Source organism: Sciurus carolinensis, unplaced genomic scaffold, assembly GCF_902686445.1.
Source record: "Sciurus carolinensis unplaced genomic scaffold, mSciCar1.2, whole genome shotgun sequence".
Taxonomy (NCBI): Eukaryota; Metazoa; Chordata; class Mammalia; order Rodentia; family Sciuridae; genus Sciurus; species Sciurus carolinensis.
In genome coordinates, this window is record NW_025920150.1 from 636,679 (window position 1) to 661,855 (window position 25,177).

Below are 25,177 nucleotides of genomic sequence, written 5' to 3' on the forward strand. Positions count from 1 at the left end.
GACAGTGACCTGGTTTAATTACCTAATTCTCTTGAAAGCCTCAAATGCTATAAAGCAATCCTATATTAGAATAACAACAAAGCCACAATAGCAGCACCTGCCATTTCCTATGCCTTTACTCTGAGTCAGTTGTGTGCTCAACTTTATGCCCATTATGTTATTCACTATCCCATAGCCCAGGTTAAGAAATAATAAGGTTAAGAAATAGCATTTTCCCTGTACCACAGATACAGAAGCTGAGATTTTAAGAGAGCAAGAGATTTGCTCAGAAGCCTGGACCTGAATGCACTATATTCTGTATAAAATACAAGCTTTGTAAATTATTGTACTGGGATCTAGACTACTCATGTGAATCGCACTAACCCTAACCCTAACCCGATCTGGGACACAACAGTTAGGTCCAGAAGCATATCTGATGTGCTTGAAAACTGCCAGAGGAAATGTGCAATGTGGGACAAAAAATGATTGGGATTCTTCCACTGAAGACCTTCATTGTACCTTTTTGATCTGACTGAAGGGAGGTGAGGACTTTTCACTTTAACCTTCCCATGTACCTGAAGGGGCAGGAAAAAGGACAAATGTCTGTGGGAAGCTTGGCTTATACCAAGTGGCCCACCCCAAGCTTGATATTTCTTTGAAATCTGTTGCTTGATCTTTTTAAATAAAGCATGTTGCTGGGTGCAGTGGTGCACACCTATAATCCCAGCGACTTGGGAGGTTGAGACAGGAGGATCTTGAGTTCAAAACCAGTCTAAACAAAAGCAAGGTGCTAAGCAACTTAGAGAGACACTGTCTCTAAGTAAAATACAAAATAGGGCTGGGGATGTGACTCAGTGGTTGAGTGCCCCTAAGTTCAATCTCCAGTACTCCCCCAAAATAAATGAATGAATAAAGCATGACAAAGTTACATCTTTACTCCATAATATATCAATTTTTAATAAAAATAATATTCTACATTATTGATCAACACAGAAAGGGATGCTTCCAGAAACTGGACCATGCTTGGTCCTACCAGTGCCATGAGCTAACAGAGCATTTGGATAGGCCAGGGCTGGACAAATGGTACAGTTCAACAATGGAGAGAGACCTCTCTCTTCCTCCCTTTCCTTTAAGACAACCTTGCAGATAATGAAAGGTGATTTGATGAAGAATATATGATGACTATGCTAGAAAAGTCACAGCTTGAGAAGGATCAGACATCTCATCCTCTTCCAATAATAACAATCTTGACAATTATAAAAGTAAAGTAGAGTCTGTTTTGCAGACTCAGCAGGGACATGATTTTCATACAATAGAATGGTAGAAGTCAAATCTTAAAGACTTTGGGTCTTTAAGCCCACTGGAGATACCAATGAACACATTTTCACTCTAACAGCGTTGAAAGGGCAAATGAAGTCCTGTGAAAAGGACCAAAATTATCCTCCTTTCATTCATCAGGTCTGGTTTCCCCTGATTCTTTGTAAGTTTAGGAAGATATTTAAAATATCTTACTTCAAAACAAGTATTATTTATTCTAGATTCATCCTTGACATTTTCTTGATTCATGGACTCCTCTACATCTTATTGTCTGAAGGAAATTCTGACTTGCTTTCTATTTGGAATAAATATATTGGATTATGCCCCAAAATATTTCCAAGGAAGTCTCACAAATACTAGGTATTTTACACTAATTTAGAGATATTTATTTATAAGAGAGACTAGTCTGAAGTCAACCAAAAAGGTAAACCACAGTACAACATGATCATTTGCCTAAAAATTCTGAGTGAAATTCAAAGGGATTCTCAGGCATACAATGTTGCAATTCATGCTGAAGTCTTATATCTTAAATTATAGTAAATGTTTTTCTAAGGTATCTGTAGGGATGAAAATCAAAGTTAAGACAATTGATAACTATATTGATAGCAGTTGATGAGTGGCAGACATGGTAGCCACTGGAGGGAAGAGATAGAACAAGAAAAAGTAATGATGTCATGCAGTTTTTGTTTTTTGTTTTAGGTTCTGGGAATTGAACTTTGAACTCATGGTTTCCTGCATGTGAGACAAACACTCTACAACTGAGCCATATCTCCAGACCATCACTCTGCTTTGATCAATATTTTAAAAATATCTAGGCCTTTCCCATTTTGTATTAATATCAAGGATGCATTCATTTAATTTTACTATGTTGGAAATAATGTATTTCTTTTTAGAGAAAGCATAGAATAATTTAACTATCAATACAGAATCTTGAATGAAAAAACCTCAACTATTTTTTTAACTATAAACACTTTCTTTTTTATATCATTTTTCACCTTTTACCAAACTTGGATTACACTGAGCTCAAAATTTCACTTTCAGTATCTTTTGGATGTGTACAACACACCATATTAACATCAAAAAGAAAAGGTAGGTTTCCCAAAGGATTAGAAGGAAACACTCATGGCAGAGGATCCACAGAACACATCTGTCATTTCTCCAGCCACATGTGGAAGGATGGAAAATGGCAGAGAAAGCAGGTAAAGGGATTTCCTCAGGGCTGGGGATAATCATGAGGTATTGCAGAAGGCGAAGTGGCCAGGAGCCCAGGAGACTGAAGTATTGGTGGAAACCCAAGTGAGGCCTGGAGGTTCCAGGAGAAGTTGAGAATGTTGAGGCTTGCATCAAACATATGCTGCAGTGGGAAGAACCCAGGGCTCCAATCAGAAAGCCTGGTATACAACTAATTCCCCAGTATTGACTGAAAAGGGAACTTCTGGGACCCAGGCTTGAATGTCATACCATTGAGCTTCCTTTTCCCAATGGTAAGATGTAAGGATAGTTCTCCCTCATGAGGCTGTGGAGAGGCTTTGGAGAAAAATGCATGTGGAAGGCTCCAGCCCAGGCTCAAAATGTAGAATGTTCTCTATATTGTTCCTTTCCAGTTATGAACTTTATATGCATATACATAAACACATACATATTTATAGAGTTTTACAGAACCTCTCATATTTTTTAAAAGCCACAATAGGGTTACAAGTAAATCCCTTAGGATTTATTTCATAGTACATTTGCTTCTGTCCTGACTAACTTCTCTCCCTGTGGGTCTCCCTTCTCTACAAGGCCTTAGCTATGGAGTAGAACAAGCACTGACCGGGTTTCCAACTGCTCTAGTCCTACCCCTAGAATGACCCTAGCCTGTCTTAAAATGCCTGCCTAACAAATCTCAGAGTGGCCCAAAAAATTCAGCAGGATCTGCCAGCACCTCAGGATGGGGCTTCTGTTTCCAGCCTCTGGAGTGAGTGCAGTAGCCTGACTTCCTTAAGCACCAGTCCACAAACCCAGATGGGTTTCTCCTGGATCAATCTTCTGGCTTTTTATAATGTTTCACTTCCTTACTGAGCCTCCACTCACCCCTCTCCCTGCTCCCTCATTGTCTCTTTAAAGGGCCCAGTTACCTCCTTACAAATCAGAATGGAATTCAGCTCCTTCACCTACTGTCAGCAGTTGTTGAATAAAATCTACTTTCACTCCTCTAATGCCTGCCTGCATTTAATCTTTGACAGTACAGATAATATGTGGCATGTATATTCCTTAAAACTTGAAATTGTGCGAGTACTAGTTGGCTAGTTCTCCCTTTCTTTAAGTACTAAATTTTTATATCTATCAAGTAACTCTTCATGTTGATAGATCACGCTTGTATCTGAACCTCAGAATTACTTTATGAGTATTTTTGTAAATATTTATAAATATTCTAGTCTATAGATCTCAATATTAAATATATGAGTTAAACAAATGGATCATAAAAAAACTGTTTAAGGAAATCACCCTCCACAGCATCTCAGAATTGGCTGGGTTATTAAACGGAAACATCTTAATATAAATGGCCTAAACATTAGACAATTCTTAAGACAATTTTCTAGTCTTTTAAACTTTTCATTTTCTTCCAAAGGCAATTCTAGATTATGCAACAGTGAATCACAACATAAAGGGAACAAAATAGAGACTAGATGCATTTTCTGCTTCTACAATGTAGTGTGCACTCTCCATAGTCTGAGTGCGTGTGCATGCATGCGCCCACACACACACAGAGGCCCCACAATGGAAGTACAGAGAATATCACTCCAATTGGACATTCTGCTCCATTTCACTCTCTCCTAAGTCTATTGTTTTGGCAATATATTTTTAAAAACTGTGGGTTACAACCCATTATTGAAAAACAAAATTAATTTAGTAGGTAACAAGATAATTTGTTCATAAAATGAAATAGTATGATAGAACAGTAAAGAAAACATCAGAGTACCTTTTAGGCAGTGGGTAGTGCTGGTAGAAGGATCTGTAAAGTTTCAGTTAAACCTCCACATGTATCTATGCATTTGTGTTGTGTCATGATGTATTTCTCACTTTTGACAAAGAACAACAGTTTAAGAACAATCCCCAGTTCAACATCAGGACCTCCTATAAAATATGCTTGCATTCAGAACCCTCCTGGCATCTGGGCCACTCACTCAAAAAATTCAATCACGTAGTGCTTTATTGTGGTGGGCAAGGAAGGGATGTGCCAAGCACAGCAAGGCAAGCCTAGCCAGCAAGCAGTGCCTGCTAGTACAAAAAGGAACAGTGATGTGAAGGACTCATAATCCCATAGAAGTTTCTGAGTGGAAGGGCAGTGCTGAACAGGATTTCTTCAGAATGCATCCCTCCCATATCACCTCCTGGATTCCAGAAAGGGAAGGGTTGATCTAGTAAACAAAACCACAACTTTTCAAGGTGTCAGTGATGTTAAAGTTCAGACCTGACTTCCTGGCCATTTCCTAAGCTGCTCAACATGAGGGAAAAGGTTTTGAAACATGCACTAAATTTTCCCCCAACTGTTCCAAAACTGCTGTCTCTTCTTAGCTTTGCTAAATGACAAGAAGAATATGATTTTTTTTTTCATTCATAACAGTATGTATGTACAGAAGTTTTCTGATGCTAAGAAACCTGACATCAAGATGTCTGGGCAACCACACAAAGCAAGACTTTGTAAGAACTGTTGATCCATACCTTGACACAGAAGATGCTCAATAACTGTCAAAAATGATTGAATGAACTGAGTCTCAGGCTTTCATTTTAGACTAGGGAATAAATCTATTAAAAAAGACAGTTTTACTGCTATCAAAATTGATGGATGTTACAGATGGAAAGTGCAAAAGATATATTGCATCTCTCCTTGTAAGATAAGCCATCATGAAAACCAGCAGCATATATAGAAGAATGAACAGGAGTAGTTTTTTTACCTGTTTTTGTCCCTTCATCATTTTAATCCTTAATAAAACAAAGTAAGCTGTACACTGTGCTGACAGTGTGTAACTTCACAGACTAGTTCCAAATAACAACATACACTGGGTCTGAAAGTCTTGAGGGTGTGTCTGTTTTCTGAGGTAGCCTCATCATACAATAATCAAAGCTTCACTTGCTTTATACCTAGTAAACACCAAGCTTCATTTGACAATGAGATTATACAAAATGTCTAAGAAGGGAATTATTTAATTAAGTACACCTTTTATGATGTGGGGCCAACCAGTTTTAAAGAACTTCTGGCAAGACTGGTGCCAGCTCAGATATAATGGGAAAGGAAGGGGTCAGACTTGCTAGACAACCTCAAATAACCCTCAAGATGGACACCAAAGCCTACACACAGTGCCATGAGTCAATCTTTAAATGTCAAGGGGTGGAGAGGAGGATTTCCATTAAGGACAGAAACCATGCCTCAGGTACTATTCCTGGTGGAAGATACATATCAGAAGTTCAGGATAAGGAAGAGTCTATAATGAAGAGAACTTCATTTATTACAAAAAATATGCTTAACAGAAACTGGAAAACAAGGGATACACATGACAGAAAAATTAGGGATTTAAGGCCTGAAATAGAAAACTAAAAATAGGTATAGAATTCCTGTGGTGAGGAAGAATTATTCTATATTTCTTTACCTTATCAGATCAGTCTATACTTCTCCTCAGACTCAGTGCTTTCTTTTGCAAAATAATGAGCTCAAAGAATGATCTAAATATTTATGATTTCTTATCCTAAATTAAGTTTCACAATTTGCTTAAATGTTAGGGGACTTTGCCTAGTTTCTTATGCAAAAAAAAAAAACAACTGCTGGATTGGAAATTATATGGAAAGCAGTTGTGTGTTTCCTACTTGGGTTTAATCAGGTTTAACTACAGGCAATAGCCTACACTATCACAGTTCCTTCTGAAACCAGAATTTTGAGTCCTAGTCAAGTGATTAGATTAGAAATCTTGGTGATGACTTGCTCTGATTGCAGGAAAAAAGTCTTCTGGAGTCTACTGCCTACTCACCTGGGATTTGGAGCAATTTACTGGACTCCTCTCCTGCATGAAATTAGAGATGTCCATACATCTTCAGAGGGAGTAAGAGTGAATGAGCTAATTTCTTGGAATATATAAGCACTCAGTTCAGCTCCATGAATGTAAGTCATTCAACTGCGCTACTTGTTACTCAGTACATTTGATGTGCATAGATACTATTGCTCTATGTAAACTCTTTACTTTGAAACAAGGATCTATGAGCTCTGCCACAACTGTACATATACAGAAAGCAGTTTGGACGGTGTCACTCTAAAAGGTTTCGGGTGGCTTTATTTAATAATAGCAAGAGGAATCCCAATCACTATATCAAATCCTCTCAACGTTAGTCCAACAATAAAAAGGCGGGGGGTGGAGGAGGCAAGGAAAAAAATCACATAGCAAGGTGTTGAATCTTCTGAACTCTTTTTTCTTAAATAAGTGCTAGTCAGGCAGTAGGATTTCTAACTCTGACACAGTTGCAAGTTTTGGCCAAGATCTTGGAGAGATAAATTGAAGAAAAAATAAGGTAAAACAAAACAAGTTAGTTTTATAGTAAGTTGAAGACTAAACTGTTTTCAATTGCAATTCAGTGTGATACAGAGAGATTTGTTGCTAATTCTGATGATCCAAACATCAGGCTTTTAATTTACAAGGTTATTTAAAATGTGTTGTGTTTAATTTGCAATATTTTCTCTTTTTGCTAAAATAACCCTCTTGAAGAATATTATCTTCTTTCACTAAAAACGATTTAAGTAGAGCAATTTCTCTGATAACTACACATTGTATGAAGATTTCAATTTATAAACTGTAGTTTCTAAACTACATGGTCTGTCCATGTTCAGAAGAGCGAGAATCCTTAGAGATGAGCACAATCCTGAGGATAAAAGGTGCTCTTGTTTGAATGGTTAAGAGATGCTCTGCAACTCCTCTGCCCTTCAGGCCTGGAGAAAATTTCTTCTCATAATAACCTTTGGTAATAGTGGACTCTGAGAAGCAAGGTAGTTATGTGAGCTGCACACACGCAAAGCTAACTGTACTATGTAACCTAGGTAATTTGATATGACCCTGGAATAGATAATAAACTGGATGGGCTTTCTCAGGGAAATCACTTCTTGTTCTTTGCCATGCTGTGTGCTTGCCTCTTTGTTAGCTCTCCCCTTAACCCTTACAGCTGGACCCCAATTAACCTTTACAAGGAATTTTTTTTCACATTAATAGAATAAAATATGTGTCTCAAAGTAGTAATTAAGAATAGAATGGAAACTACTAATTACCTTTGCTATATCTGCCATGGTTTAAATGTGACTGAAGAAATGATTAAGATTCTCCAGGTGGACTGGGCTGGCTTCTTGATTTGTCTGCACACCTCTACGGTTGTGTGCAAGTGGTTAACATTTACGACAGATACTGAAAAAAAAAGAGGAAATTAAAACATCAGTTCTAACATGATACAACTGGAAAATGATACAAAGAAAAAATATTGGGAAACTAAGGACAGGCTTACATGAAAAATTAAGAATTTACATGGAACAGCCTGGGCACTATGAGAAATGTGGCAGTGAGTAAGTAAGGAAAATAGATCATCTTCCATCTGCAAACAATTAAACCCCAAACAGATGCTGCATAATATTTTGAAATATCCCTCTGCATCCTTCAAACACTATTGCTTCTTGTAACTATGTAAGTGCAGTAATTGAGTTTAAAAATGCTGAGTGAGTTTTTTGCATGTTATTAATGTATCCATTATAGTTTTGCTAAGTAAGATGAACAAATTGGTCAGAAAATAGAGAGTTCCCAATGCATTACCAAGACAATTTTCTAGAGTTGACATATTATCCAATTTTGCACATGGATATACTTTGCACATGGAAAAATGTTATTTCTAAGACTTGTTACAAATTTCGGAGCAATTCCAAGGTCTATATACATAATAAGTTTGCTTGGTCATAGATTACAGTTGTTCAACTCATACTCCTCCTCCATTGTTATGTACTACTTACAGGACGATCTCATTCACTGTACTTTTGAGAAAAATGATATTTTATTGAAAAACAGATCTCTTTTCCATCATCCAAAATGGTAAATGATATGAACAAAAAGTTATTTGAAAATCATTGTGGGGGTCAGTCAGGCATTCAAAAAGTACAAAGAACTCAAACCACAATCCAAGGCTAAACAGTACAATGTATGTTAGGAAGGATCTTTATGTAGTGTCTACATTCCTCTTTAGTCCCTAAGTTCCTCTTCATAAAGTGTTTATTTGCGACTATCGCTTTTGGTCCAACCAAAATGCTTGATTATATTACAAATTACTTTAAAATGAGTCAGTGGGCACATCTCCTGCTTTTACAAATAAAGTTTTATTGAGCCACCTGCAGTAATAAATGCCTGTAAGTCTCAGTGACTTAGAAAGTTGGGGCCAAAGGATCTAAAGTTTCAGATTAGTTAGCAAGACTCTGTCTTGAAATAAAAACAAAGAGGGCTGTGGATTTAGCTATGTGTAGAGTGACCCTGGGCTCAATCACCAGTCTGGAGGAAAAAATTTTAAAACATGTCCAGAATTAATTATTTAGGTGTTGCTGATGACTGCTTTGTGTAGTGAGGCAGAGCTCAGTAGTTTTGACATATAGTCCACAAAGGCCAAAATCAATACAAATTCATATTTATTTATTTATTTATTTACATATTTACTTACTTACTTACTTATGCTGGGTGTTGAACCCAAGGCTTCAAACATCCACAGTCCAAAATATTTATTATCTGAACTCTGACATAAAATTTGCTAATTTCTGCCTTGAAATATCAATAAATATGTACTGTAAGAGAGTGGCACTAAATTTGGCAAAATAAAGTCAGAAATTTCAATCCTATACTTAAAAGACAACATCTGTTGGTAATACATTTAGAGTCTCCTGATGTATGGAGCTATGCATGGAAGAGTAAATAATGCATTGAACACATCACATATCCAAAGTGGGATTTCAGTTGCATGCAGGGGGATCTTTTGGAATTAACTGAGCTGGTGTTTACCAACTGTTTGGCATGATCTCGGTATTTTTTGAAAAACAGGTTTGGGTCAAATAAATGTGCACAGCATATAGTTTTTTAGGATTTTTTTTAGGGACCTCTTGGAGGGTCTTAATATACTTCTAATGTACAGTATGTAGACCAATTTAAGACAAGAAAAAAATTTTCTCTATAAAATTCTAAATACTGCATGTACACATTCCTATTTCTAAATTTATAGCATAAATAATAGCATATTATCATATAGGAGTGGACTTAATATATAATTTGTTTTCTTGGGCATTTAATACAAGTAATTAAAAGAAATCATAATTCACTTTACATCTTGACATTCTTTTCAGTTCTTTTATCACTACACTTTCATTCTGGGTTTTTTTTTTTTGTGTGTGTGTGGTGCTGGGGATTTAACCCAGGGCACTTTACCAACTGAGCTATATCCCCATTTCCAACACTTTCATTCTGTAGCATTACAGCCTAGAAATGATGTTCTCGGAACAAAACTGTGAAAAGGAAAACTCTGGAGAAACTTCTCCAAGAGACTAGTGATTAAAAAAGGAAACATTCAGGTTTCTGGATATGGATAGAAATTTTATCAGAACAACAGAAATCCTTCACAGTTTCCTCAAGTCTTCCAAAAAAGCATATTCCCCATTCAGTACAAAATTGAGTTAAATACAATACTAAAACAGTTTGCCATTCAGTACAAAATTGAGTTAAATACAATACTAAACAGAGCAAAGGATTTTTTTTTCATAAAAAATTAACCTTGAAGTAAATATAACATGGAAAGAGTAGCTTGTTTTCATTGTAAGGTTTGTAATATGACATCTCTAACACTTTTTTGAAAAGAATATAGCATGTGTTCACATGTGTTTCTTCTGACTTCTGGGTACACTGCTGTTAGCCAAATGATAGCAAGAAAAGAACAAATTAAAGATAGAATCCCTGCCCTCTGCTGATCAAAAACAACAAACAAGCAAACAAAAAACTCAAAATCTTCAAAACTTAATATATTCATGAATCTGCACTTGGAATTCTTACATATTAGTCTATGCCTAACAAATAGTAGGCATTCAAATAATTTTGAAATTGAGTAAGAGGAAAGTACCAGTGTTACACTGTCAAGGAGAGACAAAGGTGACATCATAATATGGAAACTATTCTATTACAAAACATTAATGTATACAGTTTAAATTTTCATTATAATTAGAATGAATATACCTCATGATTCAAAAGATCTAATTTAATATTAAGACACACTTTGATTTTTAAGTAGAACCTGTCACTTTAGAGTTGATCATTCATAAAACCTTCCAAAATTAAAATAAAAAGTTTCCACCCAACCAGTTACTATAAGGTAGCCATAATGTACATAAAAGTTAAAGAAAACACATACTAATTACTAAGAAAAAGTTGGATCAAATGGTCATTAAAAGAATCCAGTTATAAAAATGTGAATTTAATTTTTAAAATTTGGGGAGAATCTAAGAATAGTTAACAAGATTTTGCATTTGCTCCATGGTACTGATTAAATTGGGAGGATCACATGAAACATCACTCATACCCTACTGTATAGGGCCTTAACCTTTCAACTCAAAAGAGAATGTTCTGTGATGAGTTTGTCTATAGTCAACACACTGCAGTCAGATGTATCTATGGGCATCTCATCAAGACATACAAATTAAAGGAGGATACAGAAAAATATAGGCAGTCTTCCAACCACGAAGATAGATAATAACAAACCTTAGGTTTTCTATGAGACTATATTTAAGATGAAGAGTGTCAAAATATATCTTTGGAATATGACTAAATTAATCACAACTTTAAATTTATAAATGGTATGAGATATATTTTTGATAGATCCTTAAAATTATAAACGATTTCTTTGTGAAAACACATCCACCTCCATATTTTCTCTATAAAGATACCTGTCAACAGTTGTTTCATGAGAACACTGAAATCTTTGTGCACTTAAGATGCTGCTTAGGAAAGCAGTTCAATATCTGAAAACTCAATTAAGTTGCCATGCTGTCAGCAATAGGATGTGTGAACTCTTAAATTTCAAACATTTGTATTGCATAGTATTAATACAGTTATTAAACTACCTATTTCAATGTTTAGACTGTGCTGCAAAAACAACTTTTAGTATAAACAAGGGAAAAATTCCTCATTATAAAGGTGGTGAAATATTATGCTGTATTGCAAAGGGGGAAATGCTGGATCTGTATATATAGAACTTCATAAAAGAGCACAAAACGGTGTTATTTTGCCTGGAGGGAGATTATCTCCCAAGGTTTCCAACTGTACTATGATTTTATAAAACAGAAATGACAATGTTAGGCAGTAAACATTAAAATGTTTCCCTATTTCCCCCAAAGAGATTCTCTGGATAGAATTTGTTGCTGTGTAATATTTACAAATGACTCAGAATATATATATGGGGAACATTTAGTCAGTTAGTCATCTGACTGCCTAATCATCCTTTGGTGAACTGAAAAACAAATTTCAATATTGATGAAATCTAGCTGATAGAAGAAAATGATCCAAATCATCATATAATTCAATTTATTGTGGAAACTGCAAACTTGCCAGGTTTCCATATTTACTAGTGTGTTATTTATATAATTACTTAATTATGTGGATCAGCATGAGGTGAAATAGTTCATTGTTTTCACAGTAGATTGGGCAGTGACTCAGTTATAATAAAGGGGAGGTCAGAGGCTCAAACTACACAATGGTATTAAAAAACCATTAGACAAATTTGAAAGAAACCTCCTTTTATGGTAATATCCCTGTTAGAGGCTTTTCCTCTTTCCTTCATGGAAAAAAAATTCTTGAAAGAGTTGTCTACACTCTATGCTACATCATCACTTTTCATTTATTCCTCAATCAACTGTAATTTAACTTTCACCTTTACCATTCTACAGAAACTTTTGAATTTTCTTATCCACAGCAAGAATATGTTGCTATTATATGTGCAAAGAGTAACAAATTAGAAGTGACAGTCACTATCTAAGATTGAATGTCTCAAGTTGGGCACAATCAACTGCAACTGTAGCTCCAACTGCTGAGGAAGCTGAGGCAGGTGAATCACTTGAGCCTAGGAGTAGCCTGGGCAACACAGGGAGAATCCTGCCTTAAAAAAAAAGAAAGAAAAAAAAAAAGAAAAGGAAAGAAAGAACAAAAAGGTATAACTATTTTACCAAAATATAAAATTGGATTAAAAAAAAAAAAAGCTGTTTTGCTATTTTATAGAACTTCACATGTTGGAATTTTAACACAAAAATTTTTATTGATGTGTGTTTGAGTCAATTTGTGAAATGCACCTCACATTGTAGATACATAAGTAATTGCTCTGCTTTGTATATCACAATGCTTAATACCATTTGCTAATATACCCATTAAGTAATTCCCCACACATTTTCTACATTGAAAATAAAATGACTGCAATAGACAGGTGGGAAGCTGAGTGCTGGGTACTCTATAAGGGATTCTTCTGCAGTTGGGACTAATTGATGACTCTTAACAATAGAGTTGAATTGTCTCCACAGGCCTAGGCAGCTTCCAACTAACTGTGTCTTGGGGCCCTGTTTACCCTTCAGGCGACCTATTATATTAGAGTCGACCAAAATTGGCCCACCCTATCCATGAACTAATAGGTTTCTAAAAAAACTACTATAGCTGCTGGGTGTGTGGTGTACATGTGAATCCCAATGATGATGGAGACTGAGGCAGAACGACTGCAATTTTGAGGCTAGCCTTGGCAGCTTAGCAAGATCTAGTCTCAAAAAACAGCTGGGGCTGTAGATCAGTAGGAGAACTTCTCTGGGTTCAATTCCTGTGCCCCACATTCCCCAAAGAAACATCAACAACAACAAAATCTGTAGTTAATAGTTAGCTACCAAACACTGGATAGAAACTATTCTAAGTGCTTTATATTTTCCACTCTATATAATGTCAACAACTACAGTAATCATAACAACAAAGTGCCTTAGCATGCCTTTTCTGATCATCAGCTTACTTAATCCTTTCAATAACTATAGTGAGTAGGTGGCATTACTATATTTTAAAGATATTGAAATTGGGTTATAGGGAGGTGAAGTAACTTGCCCAAGGAAGTTGGGAAGTATTTCAGTTAAGCCTGGAACTACACTACTTCTACATGTTGCTAATGGGTGTTTGAAATTTGGCTTGCCAGGAAAACATCTTCCTGTGCAAATACAGCAATTCCCTCTTCATCATCTGGGTGACAGTAATGTAAATTCTTTCAATTAAGAACTACTGATAACTTTCATTGCCTCAGTGCTAGTAAGTGCTAGTGAAAGTGGTTTTCTTCTTACTTTCTTTTTTCTCTTCCTCACTGCTTCTAACTAGCACAGAGAAGACGTTATTTGGGAAGGTTCAAGGATGTAGAGGATAAGAAAAGACATGGTAATAAAAGATAGAAGGGAAGAGAAGAGGTTAGTCTCTTCCATTTCATTAAATGTCAGTGTAATACGCACAGGTACCAGGTCTTCAAGTTTAATGGAAGGGGAGAAGCTCCAAAGGTTGGTTGGCTTTTCAAATGCTGGGAATATGCATAAAGTAGGCTATTTAAATGATGGACTATGTGCACAATTCCAAAACTCATTGACCATTACTGATTTAGGATTTAAGCCATACATATGAAAGTTAAACATAAAACAAATCTGTAAGCATAATATCCTTCCTCCTTGCTTATATCCTCACTCCAGTACCTGGTAAACCATTAAGGGATTATCTTCTGCAAATCAAGAAATCTTGAGATTAATAACTCACCATGTTGTTGGAGCTTCATCATCTCCCATTTCACATTCTTCTATATCCTTCCCCTCATCTCTATCCTCAATGTGCTAAATTTTAAAAAACAGACAACCTGTCATGTTAATGGGCAGAAGATAAATGCTAGAATAGGTCATGCACATACTGACAGACAACCATTATTAGAGAATTCTAGTTACAGTAACATCCGGACATATAATCATTAAGACAATGGAAATTCTATGACAGGAATCCAAAAACTAAGGAGCACTATGATACTGACATAACACAGGCATAATAATACAGTGAAAAGATTTAAACCAGTTTTTTTCTCAATAGGACAACAAATTCTCTGAAAAAAAATGGTTTATGGCTAAAAGTTTTGAAAATACATGCAATGACAAAAACAATACAATAGTGAAAAGGGCAATTTGAATGAAGAAGTAATTCTTAGAAGAAAAATAAATTTTAATCAACATGCAGTAAGTTCAACTCTAATAATAATCAAATAAATGTAAACTAATACAAATAAGACATTTTTTCAGATATTTATATCAAGTCAGCAAAGTTTTGAAAAATTGGAAATTCCCAGTTTTCGTGTAGCTGGGAAAATGGGAAGGCATTCTCCACCTGCCACTGATGGCAGTATAAAATTGGTATAGTCATTTTGAGAAGTAACTGGTTAATAGCTACAAAAATTTGAAATGTGTATATATTTTGACCCAGCAATTTTACTTACCTGAGGAAACACCGGCATAATTTAGGAATGATATATACAATACTACCCATTGCATTTCTGTTAATAGTTTTTTATAGTATTTGAGATTACCTAAATGTCTAATCATGTGGGATTGTGACATATTCTTTTAAAGACTTATCATGAACCATTTAAATGTACTGAAGCAGAAACACATCAAAAGAAGAAAATGAATTTAAGAACAGTTTGTATTATATAATCTAATTTGGGAAAAAACAATATAAGTTTGTAAATACATGCAAAGTCCTATAAGGTTAGGAGAACATTATAAATGGTTAGAGAAATAATATGTATTCTGTGTAAAATAATTCAAAAAATATTTACTACAGAAAGTATAGCTACTCCATAATCTACATTACTACTATTAAGTATAACTATTGTATAAATTCCCTCCAATAGAAAAACACGTATTCCATAATCTACCTTAAATTACAGATTAGCTATACTTTCTATTTTAAATAGTTTGAAATTTTTTTTACATAAAAACATTATTTCTATGAATTAGAAATAAGGTTTTTAAATTTTTAAGGACTAAAGAGCCTCATTCATGTAAATTATTTCAACAACAAACTTATAGAGATGTTCTGTGAGGTTTTATAGCACTCCCAACTTCTGATCCTGGGTGCTTTCTTGTACCTCAGTATTGAAAACAGTGACATTTTCCAGATTAAACTGACTCTGCAAGTTAACACCTATTAAAAAGATTTTCAGAACAAATCCACTGACAACTAGACTGCATAAGAATATAATTTGTCAAATAAGCAAAGCATATAAAATGCTAAATCCATAATTACATAAAAGATCCATAATTACATAAGAGTATTATGATTTTCACGTACATACTTTGTAAAAAAAATTTTTTTTGGATACAATGTTTCACTGTGGCACACAGGCTAGTCCTGAACTTTTGAGCCCAAGTAATCCTCCCATCTCAGTCTGGGACTATAGGCATGTACTACCATAACAGGGTATCTGAAATTCACATCTTCAAGATTCCTCTAGGGTTCACAGGGAATTTGGTGAGAGAGTATAATGGATATTTAACTGAAAATCCAAAAAGAGACATAGAACAAGAGGCATACACAACATCTGAAGCAACATTGGCTAATATTTTCATAAATTGGATAAAAGACAATTAATCTACAGATTTAAGGTGCTCAAAAATTCCCATGCAGGATAAAGAAGAAACTCAGACATAGATACATCATAGTAAAACTAAAGAAAACCAAAGAAAAAGAAAATCTTAAGAACAGAGAAAAAAATCTAAATTGCCATCAAAAAAAAAAAAAAACTAGATATCTGGATTTGTCTTTAGAACAATGGAAGACAGGAGAAAAAGATTATTTCCCATGGGATGAAATCTTACATCTAGTGCTAATCTAGAATACAAAATTGACTAGAACTATTATACAAAAATAAAGGAGAGCCAGGAGTGGTAGTACATGCCTATAATTCCAAGAATTCTGGAGACTGAGAAGGAGGATCAGAAGTTTGAAGCCAGCTTTGGTAACTTAGCTAGACCCTGTCTCCAAGTTAAAAAAAGGACTGAGGATGTAGCATCCTGAAGTTCCCTTATACAAAAAAAAAGAAAGAAATACAGACACAATGGTACATATCTACATATTTCAGTGTGATTCAACTGCACATTATTATCAATAATCTTTGAAAATAAAGAATCAGTAGCATGGTTTCAGGATAACTTACCCATTAGGACTGGTATAACTATTTACAAGTAAAATAAAACAGTAACAATTTTTTATACTATTTTTCAATGTTTTAAAACCACTTTTATTATTATTATTGCAGAATTCAATCCAGTAAAAACTAGAAAATTTTCTTCAAAGAAGTTATTTACTGTATGAAAACTTACCTGATTTTTCAGATAGAAGAAAAAGCCTGGTCAAAAAGAGTTGAATTGGTCCACAGAAGACTGTACTCTGAGATTTATATTATCTCCTAAAAGATCTAACAATACAGAGAACTGAATGTTACTCAGAATGTCTTACAACAATATCTAACTTTCTTAACCAGTTTGAGTGTTTTCCTAAAGAAATGGTTCTCAAAATGGAGGAAGAAACCATTCTCACAACAATTACTATCTGCAAAAAATCAAAATCAGTATGGATAAATTTACATTTTTCTGACTTTCATAGTTTGCACTTAGAACAGAGCTTAACATTAATGATCAGTTTTAATAAATCAGACTGTTTCCTAAAAATGAGGATAGTAATGTCTATCTTTAAAACGTGATTATTGAAGGGGAACTGGGAACAAAACTAACCAAATTAAGAATATGCAACAACAAATTCTACTATTATATATAATTATAATGCAAAACAGCAAAAACAACAACAACAAAAAACTCATGTTATCACTGGTATGTAATTCACCCACCTATTCTTGTGGCCACATATACATTTTTAAAAATAATCATTTTTTCACTGAATTACTTACTATTGCACGTCCACAATAATTCTTCCCAGCAGAACAGAATGTACTATGGAATTTAGACAGAAATTATTAATATTCTTCAGAAGCTGTCACACCCCCTTCAATAATAAGTCACAGGAAGAAAATATTAAATATTATTGGGCACTGAGAATGTACTGTGCTTTCACTTTTGTCAACCTAATAACATTTTTCAAAAAAGTTAAAATATGTTCAGGAATATAACATAACACAACACTGAGTATCTGCTATAAACACCTGAAAGTATGTATCTTCAGGTTACTTTTTACTACTCAATCAAGCTTTGCACTCAAATTTTTCTCCACATGATTCTTATTTGGCTCTCCCAAGACAGCACAGTATAAAATTCTTTCATGGGGACAAACATTTTGGCAATCAGCAATATTAGAAATATAATCAAATAAACAAAATTAATCTCAGAACTCAGGATCTATTCAAAGACAATGTTAGCAGGAAAAGAAACTAACACAATTACTAATTTCCGTGTAGCAACATTATTTTCCCTAAGTGAATACTGTGTCACATTGATCCAAAGGAAGACAATCCAAAACGTTTCCCAGCAATACAAAAGGTGTAGATGCAGTACAAGTACCTTCAAGAGGAGCATAAACCAATTAAAAAGTTTTAAAAACTTGAGTAAAATAACCTATGAAAATAATTCTGAAGTATATCTTAGAAGGTACACTTTGTCACTTACATCAAAGTTTTACAGGGACAAGAAACAGAAGCAACCTAAAGTCCAAACAGATATACTTAAGTAATTTTTGATATGTGCACTCGATTATAAAGGTGAAACAGCAATTTTTTAAGTAACGTACAGAATTTACTATATGTCAGGCACAACAAGACCTGTAAATATACTTCTTATAACCCTATGAGATAAATCATATTATCTTCATTTAATAGAATGGAAAAACCAAGACACAAACAAGTCAAATAACTTGTTCAGGATCACAGAGCCAATAAATGGCAGAGCTGGGATACAAGCCCAGGGAGTCTGCCTGCAGTCTATTCTCTTCATCACTAAGCTTTGTGAAAAAATATAATGCAATTATAAACAATGGTTCTGATGACTACAATAACCTGGAAAAATGCTTATGATATAAAGTAAGTAGAAAAGGTAGGATTCAAAACTGTATGTGTATCTCAACAATATATTTCTTTAAAAGACGAGAAAATCTATAGCCGCATACCAAAATGAAGGGTAGTTTTTTAAAAGTAGAAGAATTAGGAGTAGGATTTTCCCTTTTTCTCATTTCTGAATGTTTTGTGCTGTTGCTAAATTATCTTTGATTTAAAAAGATTATCTTCAAAAACACAGAAAAGGTTTGATTTGGTTTCAACTATGATTTAACATTTGAAATAATGATATTGTTTCCGGGAAAAGCATGACTAAAAATGTTAGCTTGTCTCTAAAGACAATGTTACTAAAGAATAGCAGTATATTAAAGATTTTTCTTAGAAGACTATTCAGACTAGCTAAAATACATTTATATTCCTTTTTTTTCTATTTTAAGGTAATGGTACTAACACTGTGTTTTAAAAATGTACACTTACACATGGTATAGGGGGAAAAAGTGTAGGGGCACTGTAAGCCCCAAACACTGAATCCATAGAATATATTCAGAAAACCTAAGTACTATTTCCAGCTCTACTATGGACTGGTAAGGCATCAAGAATGCAACATGAGAATACTGCCTAGAACCAGTGGGTGGCTTAAGGCAACATATTTCAACTCATCACAAGGGTTGAAATAATAAGAACTATCTAACAGGACACCATACATGGGCATTTTCTAGAAGAGGCTAGACAATCACCCATCAAGGAAGTTGTAACAGGGAGGCAGATTGGGCCAGAGATAAGAGATTAGATTAGATGACATTATAGTCCTTAATGAAACTCAGATTCTGTGATACTCTATGTCCTGTATGTCCAAGAGGCATATTCTCTTCCCTTGTTACACTGTAGTCTGTAACACATGCAATAAATAAAAAACTCAGAAAAATTATCTCTATTCTACTATCAAAAAATATGAATCAACAGAACTAAGCAAGGACCTGGGAATTACATTTAAAAACACAGAATGGTTCATGGTGATTCTGATGACCTGGCAGGAACCACTGGGTTATATGATTTCTGACAACTTTCATAGACTGTACCCCAGCTTACACACTAATCTCTTTGATTATCTTAACCCTGGCCACAGATACCCCTCTCTAGTTAATAAATGTTCACATTTCCATAGTTTGGTCTGGAAACTAGCAAGGTTTCCCTCTGAATCCGAGTGAGAAAAACTGAAGCTGCTCTTGGGGGACAGTTCTGAAATCCAGGAGGACTCCTGTTGTCCCTAGTGCTTTATATGTAAATATATAGGCAAAAGATCTTAGGACAGAATGAGGAGGATCCAGGACTAGGATGGTGAAGGAGCTGAACAACCCCAGAACAGGGGGTCGCCTCTGTGCATGTCAGTCCTGAAATGATCTGATGGGACTATTGATGGACATGTTGGGAGCTGAGGGAGGGAGGGGGTGGTGGGGTCACAGCAAGTAGCAGAAGGACAAAGGAAAGGAGAGTGGCCCCAGGATGGTCCAGTTGCAGAAAAGTCAGGCACTGGGCTACACTGTCATGTTCTTCAGTCTGCAGTTTACTTCATGAGAACTGGAGATATTGGAGGTGCAATGTGAATGAGAAAAAACACAAGCCTGAGATTTATACATTAATTTTAAAGCTCTTGATACATACATAAAAGTGGCCCTAAATTGTTGATCCATTACTACTACTGTTGCTCCTGGCAATAATGTATAATAAGCATTATAAAATCAGTTATTCAACAGTGAGAGAATTGGACATCCCTTCAGCGGTTACTGCGTAAGTTTTTATTACAAAACACAAATGGTATGCCTTTACTCCATGTACAAACAGAGAAACAACATGTATCCCATTTGCTTAACAATAAAAATTTTAAAAAAAGAGCTAACAGAAAAAAACTTTTATGTGATTTTCCAATGTGATACTGCCATAACACTTACATTCATAATTTCACATTTAGTATATTTTCATTTTTGCAGAAGTGAAATGTAAAAGATCTGCCACTGTGTTTTGCCAAATGAAGCTATAATGGTGACAATGAAAACAGTGGCTTCTGCATTAATAATCCTTAACCTTTCTTATTTGATAGATGCATTTGCTCTCCCCTGAGGCTACTTATGTTAGAACTGTAGAATTTTTATGAATAATTTTTGGTTTCAGCTGCAAAGAAAAATGAAATTGAGATGGCCAGATCACTTGGGATGTGATCTGCTCATTTTTCTCAAATCCTAAGAATACCCCAAGAAAATTACCATTTAAAAGAAACAATCAAATCAACTAATGAATGAGAAGTTAACACACTAAGAATTGTTCCATAATGGTGAAAACTTGGGAATATTTTATTTAGCCTAGATTCAAAAATAGAACTGGTAGCCTGTTAAAAGAGCATTTTCTAAGGATAGCTTTCAGGTGAAGGATTTTGGCAGAATTACAGGGTTGGGAAAGTTCTCCAGTCCACTGGAATTTTAGTTGATGACAGTAAAAGAAGAGAAAATTGACATTAGAGGTACAACAGAAGATACCTTTTTAGAAGGGGTGGCCAAAGTGATGACTTAAATGATGACATTAAGTAGGTTTCTGTTAATAAATTTGAATGGCTCCTATATGATGACAAATCCCTTCTTTGGCTGACATAGGTTTTCCTGCTGCACTAATCAGTGTCCTTTACCTGGCTTACTCTGGTTCGCAGGTACTTGCCATATATCTTCTAGGTTGACTTTACCCTTTCGTAGTTTTTATAACTCTTTTTATACTAAAATTAGGTATAGTCTTCCTGCTGTCCCCATGAGCACCCTTTCCTCTAGACCAAATGATGATGCTTACATTTCATTTACACCCTTCTGCAAAATACTCCTTTTAGACTAAAATAAAAAGGATACCAACATTTACTATGCATATTTTCCTGTTTCTACATAATTGGTTTTGTAGTTTGTTTCTAGGTGTATTACTAAAACATGAAACTCTTTTGGACACTGTTATGGTTTGGATATGAGGTGTCCCCCAAAAGCTCATGTGTGAAAAAATGCAAGAGGGTTCAAAGGACAAATGATTGAGTTGTAAGAGTCTTAATCCAGTACAACTTCTTCAAGTCTAAAATCAACACCAGTCTCATAAGAGTAATACAGTAAGTTAATGAATAAAGTAAGCACACACTACGAGCTATTTGACAAAAAATAGGCAAGGAATACTGCACTGTGGAGCTTGTTTAAGGATGCCTTAACCACGGTGGACTTGCAGGCCTCCAAAAGGTGTCCTCGGTGAAAGGACTCCTCAGGCTGGTCTTCCCACCCCGTGGGAGCCCATGATGATGACCTGTATTTTGAAGTCCGCCGGCCTGGGGGACTGCTTCCTCCGACGCGCCTGGCCATCTACACCGCCGGGGGCCCGCGACTAAGCGCTACCGCCGCCACCGCTCCGGATCCAAGCAAGCAAACGGCTGGTGCTTGGCCGATTGCCCACCCGCGCTGACCCCGGCCGCGCGCCGCGAGCCCCAGAGCTTCCTTGGCCTCCGCCGCGCGCGAGGCCTCGCCCAAGGTGGGCGTTCGCCCATGATGTCGGCCCGGCGTCCTGCGGCCTCCGCAATGCTGCAGCGCGGCCGGCTGATCCCCGCGTCCAGCTCCCTCCGCCTCCTGGAGAGCAGAAAGAAGCCGCGCCACGCTTACCGCCCCAGCCGCCCCAAGCTCACCGCCCCAGCAGCCCCAGCCGCGGGTCACCGCCAGTAGAGGAGGAAGGGAAGCGGCTGAAGGTCAGTAACCGCAACTGCGTCTCTGAAGAGGAGGGGCAGGAAGAGCATGCGCGGAGGGGAGGGGCCGTGGGGAGGAGCGCGCGCCCCCTGCCGGCCAGAGGACTGCATTCCTACCGCGGCGGGCTGCTCTGAAGACTTCTGGCCTTTTATCCACCCTTTCTGCTCTTTTCCTGCTTCCTCTTGGTCGCCAGATTTCGCTTTCCTATTCTTTCTGTCGGTTATTTAGGCTTTTATGTTTCTTCCATCCGCTCTCTTTTCACTCCTTTCATTACTTTCATTCTGCACAGACCCCAAACACACTCACACTCTCTCTCTCTCTCTCTTCTGAATAGTCTCTTGAATCCCTGAGCTAAACTCACAGTCTTGCAGGGTTCCACAAAGGTCCAGAAGCCAGGCCTCTTGTGTCACGCGGTGCCAACTCTAGGTTCTTGTCTAGACCCACTTTGCTGCATAAACACCGCTTAGGGGAGGAAGCCTTGGCGGACTGCTTGGTCTTTCCATGTCTCCTCTGTATTGCACTTTCCACGGAATCACAGGAAATGAGTTATCTTACCTCCACTGCTGACTCTCAAAGCTCCAAAGTTTTTAATCCGTTTAATTTTTAAAATTTTAAGTAATAAATGGCATGCACCTTTCGGGAAGCAAATGAGTGAACACTCAAACTGGTGAAGAGATTGAAATTCTGAAAGTGTAGGAATTAAGGAATCAGTTCCATGTTTTGCCATTTGTATGTGAAAGGGTTTGTGCATATAAATCATTGTGTTGATGCCTTTCCTGGGATTTGTTTAGCAAATACCTTACCATGAATTTGAACACTTCTGAACGGAGGGTTCTAAATATGATAGGAGCTGACACACATGGAGAGAATGATCACACTCCCCATCAAATTTCAGCTGTGTTTAGAACTACATTTGGTAAGGCATAGTGCGTGTCTGTTTTACCACAAACCTGATCTGTAAAAATCGGTCATTGCCCCCAAGGTGACTTGGAAAAAGTTTACAGTTATAAGAGAAAATTTGCTTTGCATAAGCAATCACAGTATCACAAATTGAAAAATATTTGAACAGATTTCTTGGGGGTAGGGGAGTGCTGCTGGGGATGGAACCCAGAAGCAAATACTCTACCATTCCCAGCACCACAGGACATGGAACTGTTTCTTTTGTGTTCTATAGGAATGAGACTAGTAACCTGCTCTTCATCTAGTTGTCAGGCGAAACCAAACAATAACCCTTGCAGTCTGTTATGAATCCTAATACATGAAATGAAAGTAAAGAATTAATTTGATACATGCATGATTTTTCAGAAAAACTGCAATTTCCAAAGGTCATTTTAAGATTTTTAATTTGGTCCATTCTGACTTATAGCATTGCCTGTCCTAATAGGCAAATGAGTGTGGCATGGCTTGCAGGGCTGAAGACCCTCTTGCCCCAAATGACATATCATTCCTCCACTAGAATAATTAAAAATTAAATGGTAGAGGTTGGGGTAGTGTTCCCTAAAGTACAGTTTCAAGCAAATTCCCTGCTTTAAACCAATGATGGTCAGTCACTCCAGAATGCACTAGCACCTAGAACTCTGCCTGACACACAGAAGTCAGTGAGTATTGCTCGAAACAATGAGAAAGTGAAATTTTCATGGTTATACATATTAATATTTGACTCCCTAGAAAAGTTCATGACTTAGGCCAAATCTACAGCTGCATAGATCCAAATGTCACACTTTTAAATTACTCTAAAACAAAATGACCTTTTTTCCTCATGACACAATGAAGAGAAATGTTTCAAATATGAATGCATAAAATATATTTACATTAAAGTAAGAATACCTGATTTGTACTTGTGAGTTTGGTAATAATTCATGGAAAGAAAAAGTTTGAATCTTCTTGAGGGAATAACAGAGAGCAAAATACCAACCTCCTGTCATTGGAGAAGGCTGTGTTCTCAGCTTTGAACAGATGGAGGATTACTCCTCCCACAGAGAAAGAGAATGCTGGGTGATCATCTGTAAGGAGGGAGTAAAACCAGTGTGTCAAGGATGCTCAAAGTCCCTCAAGAATTGTCATGTTATATTGTCTGTGAAGTTCCAGGGTGAATCAAGACCTTGAAAAAATATCTGTCAATTTTCCATGGCTGTGACAAAATATTTGAGATAATCAGCTTAAAACAAGGAAGGATTGTTTTGGCTCATGGTTTTACTCCATAGTTAATTGGCCCATTGCTTGTGATGAAAAGCATGTCATGGCAAGGAGCAGGTAGTGAAGCAAAACCCTCATGTCATGGCTACTTAGAAGTAAAAGGGGGGATGGAAAGGGCAGAGGGCCCTTGTGTGCCCTCCACAAGGCCCAACTCTTAAAGGTTCCACCACCTTCCATTAGTATCATTGGCAACCAAACCTCTAACACATGGAACTTTGAGGGACAATTCTAAGCCATAACAAGCCGAAAGCACTAAATAGTGTGTTCTTCACTAATGCCTCCCCTGCCATGTGTAATTCAAAAGAAAAAGCAGATGAAATTCAACAAAAATTCAGGAAGGATGTTACAGTTGAATTTAGGTACCCCAGAACGGTATATTGAAGTCCCAACCATAGAGAGCACTTCTGAATGTGGCCTCATTTGAAAGTAGGATCATTGCAGATATAATTAAATTAAGATGAGGTCATATTGAAGAAAGGTGGGTCCTGAATGCCATGTCACTAGTGACCCTATAAGAAGAATAGAAGGAACATAGAAACACAAAAGGAGAGCGAATCATGTGACCACAGAGACAGAAACTGAAATGCTATGTCTAGAAGACAAGGAACACCAGGAACTGCCAGCAAAACATCAGGATCTCGAAGAGGCAAGGAAGATTCCCCCAACAGGTTTCACAACAAACATTGCTCAGCTGGCACCTGAATTGCAGATTTCTGGCTTCTAGACCTGAGAATAAATTTCAGTTGCTCTCAGCCAACCAGTTTGGTACTTTGGTGCAGCAGCCCTAGGAAACTTGTAAAGGGTCA

General features: G+C 36.4%; 1 long non-coding RNA gene across 2 annotated transcripts; it reads right to left on the reverse strand.

The window, feature by feature from the left end:
- Positions 1 to 1,641: 1,641 nt before the first annotated feature.
- Positions 1,642 to 21,648, reverse strand: LOC124974489 (uncharacterized). Of its 2 annotated transcripts, none has more exons than XR_007106781.1 (4): positions 16,745 to 21,648; positions 14,136 to 14,209; positions 7,586 to 7,718; positions 1,642 to 2,650 (listed from the first exon to the last, which is right to left on the reverse strand). It is a non-coding gene; the product is annotated as an uncharacterized LOC124974489 (long non-coding RNA). The 2 variants fall into 2 exon arrangements; XR_007106780.1 differs by lacking the exon at positions 1,642 to 2,650 and adding an exon at positions 4,135 to 6,807.
- Between the last annotated feature and the right edge of the window lie 3,529 nt (positions 21,649 to 25,177).